General features: G+C 43.4%; 1 pseudogene; it reads left to right on the top strand.

Annotated features, from left to right (window-relative positions):
* The first annotated feature begins 947 nt into the window (after positions 1 to 947).
* On the top strand, positions 948 to 1102 carry LOC140908029 (U1 spliceosomal RNA; annotated as a pseudogene).
* The last annotated feature ends 2850 nt before the right edge of the window (positions 1103 to 3952 follow it).

The raw sequence follows: 3952 nt of genomic DNA, 5'->3' as shown, positions 1-3952 counted from the left end.
GCAGTAGGCTCTGTGTTGTGGTCTGAGGAGAAAGTGCAATGGGACAAACCCATTTACTTACCCAAGCAGATACACCCTGAGTCCTGGTTAAGTATGCCAGATGGGTCTGTGTTGCCACTGGTGCCTCCCTGGTAGGGGAGAGGAGACCCCCTACTGCTGCTCTTGCTACTCCCAAGGGAAAGGAGGCCCTCTGTCATTTCTTGGGAGAGCACACCTTATGCCACTGCCCCTGCCTTCATGGAAGGGGAAAGGGCTGCCCTGCCTCCATCACCCCAAATGAGGGGTGAGGCTGCAGCGGGCCACATATCACAGTATGCCTAGGCCCCTGAATTGCCTTACTTTGGCCCTGACTCCAGTAAAAGTCATGATATAAAAATGATAGATAACTATCTAATGTGTTGATGAGATGGTGAGCACATGCAAGTACGTGGCAGGGAACAGCTCTAAAACTTGAAGGGATGTTTTTCCACCAAGCTGGAGAAAAGGAGCCTCCCACTGCCAGAAGCCCGTCAGGAACAAAACCTAAGTACTGAGCGTGTCGCTTTCCAGGGAGTTTGGTGACTGCGCTGCGTCGTCTGTTTTGGGGTCTGACAGGCTGTGGTGCAAGTGAGGAGCTGAAAAGGAATATTTATTTAACATCTACTGGTTTGCAACTCTTCAGAGAACAGGGTTAACATGCAAAAAAACAGCAGAGTCGAATCGATGAGTCGTATGATAATGCTGCCGCCATTGCTGTGGCATAGTGACTTTCAGAGCCAGACTCAAGCAAACTTATAAATGGAGCTCTACCATGACTGTCTACAAAGGCCTGAACTGGATGGGGACAACCTAACTGTACCAAGTATGGAAATGTTATTCTTTTTGCGTGAAAGCCTGAGAGCCTTTGTCAGCTTTCATTTAGGGTCGGATTGGGACTCAGTCTCTGCGAGGCTGATCGTGTGAGTAAGGGCTCAGGAGATACCATTATCACCATGGTGGTTTTCCCAGGGTGAGGCTCATCCATTGCACTCCGGGTGTGCTGACCCCTGCAATTTCCCTCAAATGCAGGAAACTCAACTGCATAATTTGTGGTAGTGGGGGACTGTGTCTGTGTTTTCCCCTGGGGGCAAAAATATGTGAGTAAGGGTTACAAAAATTAGCCCTTAGTGTTTACCCAGTTGTTATTACAGTAAGTTCCCATTGAAATCAATGGAAGGCTGTGCCTAAGTAAAGGATTGTATAAGGACTGAGTAACACTGAGTAAATTCCTCAGGCTTCTGGGGCCTGTTTCTTCTTTACACTAAGGTCCCCTCACAGTTCTATGGTATTGTAACAGAGCTTTAAAGTGGAACTAAATGAAATTTACATCCACCTTATGTGTAAAGGAGTCTTAGTGTAAATAAGAATCAGGTCCTTTGTGTTTTCGACAGATGTACTTAGTTTACCTGGAGTTAAGGGTGGGAAAAACCTATCACTTTCTTCAGAAAAATTCCCTAATGAGAACATTGCAGCTTTCTGAATGTGTAGAAAGCCAAGTTAGACAAAGATGCCATATAGGACTACAATGGCATAAATCTTTTATGTTTGAAAATCTGTGGTGGTGCAAATGGAGACAAACATTGCTCAGTCAGCCAGGCATCAGAATGTTTTTATTTATGCCTTGGAGGAGCTGAAGGGAGGGGAACAGAGTGTGGGTGTAGAGACAGAAATTGGGCTGAGCTGCCAAGTCCTCAACCTCACTGTTACCAGGGGACAGGATTAGCAACTGGCAAAGTCTCTGAAATTAGCTCACCCATCTCTCCTCCTGCTAGTCCCCCAACCCAGCTCTTACACCAACTCCTGAAGCAGCTGTCACAGGGGTCAGCCTGTGAGAAAGCAGCCACATCCCAAGGGAGTAGCAGACAGTGGCTGTGGCCTGTTTTGCCAGCCATCATGGCACGAGTGGGCATGTACACAGGACAAAAGGGTAAGTAGAGGAGATGAGCCACTAGTGAGGAGGGAGGAGGCAGAGCATATGAGTTAGGAGGGGTGGTGAGGCAAGGAACAAATCCACCATCAGGGATTTTGGAGTGGATAGAGTAAGGGTTAAGATGATACATAAGAGACTAGGGTGGGTAAAGGAACAGTGACATGGATTAGACATTATATTTTGGGTGGTAAAAAAAGGGTAAATTGTGTGTGTGGGATTCTACGTTGAGCTTGTGCTTGTGGGGGAGGGGGCCAGCCTACCCAGTCACTGTGCCTGGAACTGCTTTATCTTGCATTTTTTGTAATGCAGAACACCAACTTCTTTTGTGTCTTTTGGAGCATTTTATACATATTTTAACAATTCTTTTCAGCTCAGGATTTAGGCTGACAGACCATTTTAAATGGCTTCTCTTGACGATGATCTATTCGTTGGAGTAATGGCTTCATATGCAAACTAGGCACTTCTTTTGTTCAAATCTCTTCTCAGGAGTCATTTTTGCTGTGAAACCTACAAGAAATTAGCCAGCTAATAATTAAATAGGAGGACTGTTAAGGATAGTTTATGCAACCTCCCCCACATTCAAACCTCCCCCACCATCAGGCTTTGGAACTACCTATATATGTACCAACAACTCACCTGACCACTCTGCCTGTATGTTGCATTCCCTTTCCACACCTTTCATCCATTTTGGTCTTTACTGTAAGGTTTTGGGGTCATGGACTATGTCATTTTTTACTTGGAAAGCACCTACCACTTTGTGGGTGCTCCCACACACTAAGGAATGACACTAATAACAACAAAACTGGGGCAAATTCTCCTCTCAGTTACTGCAGTGTGGCTCCATTCAAGTCACGGAGGTGGCACCCATGTCACTGAGAGGAGATTTATCCTGTGATACCTAAGGAAGGAAAAAATCTACAGTAGAAAAAAGGTAGCAGTTTCAATGGACAAGTTAAACAAGATGCAGCAAGCACAAATTTGGTTCTCTTCTCCGAAATCTGAGCTCCTATGGGTTTATGAACCTTGAGTGGAATAGGAAGGAAAATTGCCCACACTTGTATCTTATTTGATTTGACCATTTAAAGACTTTTCTAACCTGAAATGGGCGCTGGCTGTGCCCTGTCAAGAGACCCGTCACATGGCTGTAGAGTCTTGCTAATGCCACTAATAGTTCTAGTACCATGCACTACCTCAGTGGGACTTGCCACTTGCTTAGGAATCTTTCTGTCCACAATACACAGGTTAACTTGTATGTGGTAAGGTGAGAGAGAGTGAGAGATTATATCCAATATTGAATCAAATTGTCCAACCTTTCTAAAGGCAAATGCCATAAAGGGCTCATGAAACTGGGCAAAAAAGATGACAAAAGGTGATAGATATTTATTTTTCCACATATATATTTTAAATTGACACATGGTTATTCCTACTGATTATTAACCTCAAACTTGAACAAATGATTCCAGTTGGAAATTCCAGGTTCTGTTACCCTTGCTTGAACAGAATAGTACCTTACTCTGCAAAATAATGCAATTGATTTCAGTGGGACTAGTCATGAAATAAAGTACAACAATATAGGGTGGCAGAATCTGGTCTTAAATGGTTTTATTTATGGGGAATCTCTTCAAACAGATCAAATTGTGAATTCAGCTAAATTAATCCCTGGTATAAACTGGTGCCCACTATGCCCACTTCAGTGGAATAGTGCCTACTTTAGCCAAACTCTCTCTAGTGTGTCTATTTTCTATAAATATGGAAATTCCACAATTCCATAAATATTGCTAGAATTCTTCATTTAAATATTTAAAAATATATACAGAACAATTAAGAAATTGGGTTAATAATTACCATTTAGCCCTAACTGCTTGTAGCACTTTTGAAACAGAAGAGTCTGAAAGTGCTTGAAGAGTGTGTGTGTGTGTGTGTGCGTGTGTGCGTGTAAAATGTTACACATATATACCCACCAAAATGTAGCCACCTCTATTGCTCTGCAAAGCAATATTACAC

The sequence above is a fragment of the Lepidochelys kempii genome, chromosome 2 (assembly GCF_965140265.1).
Source record: "Lepidochelys kempii isolate rLepKem1 chromosome 2, rLepKem1.hap2, whole genome shotgun sequence".
Lineage (NCBI taxonomy): Eukaryota > Metazoa > Chordata > Testudines > Cheloniidae > Lepidochelys > Lepidochelys kempii.
This window is presented reverse-complemented; position numbering and strand designations above follow the sequence as displayed.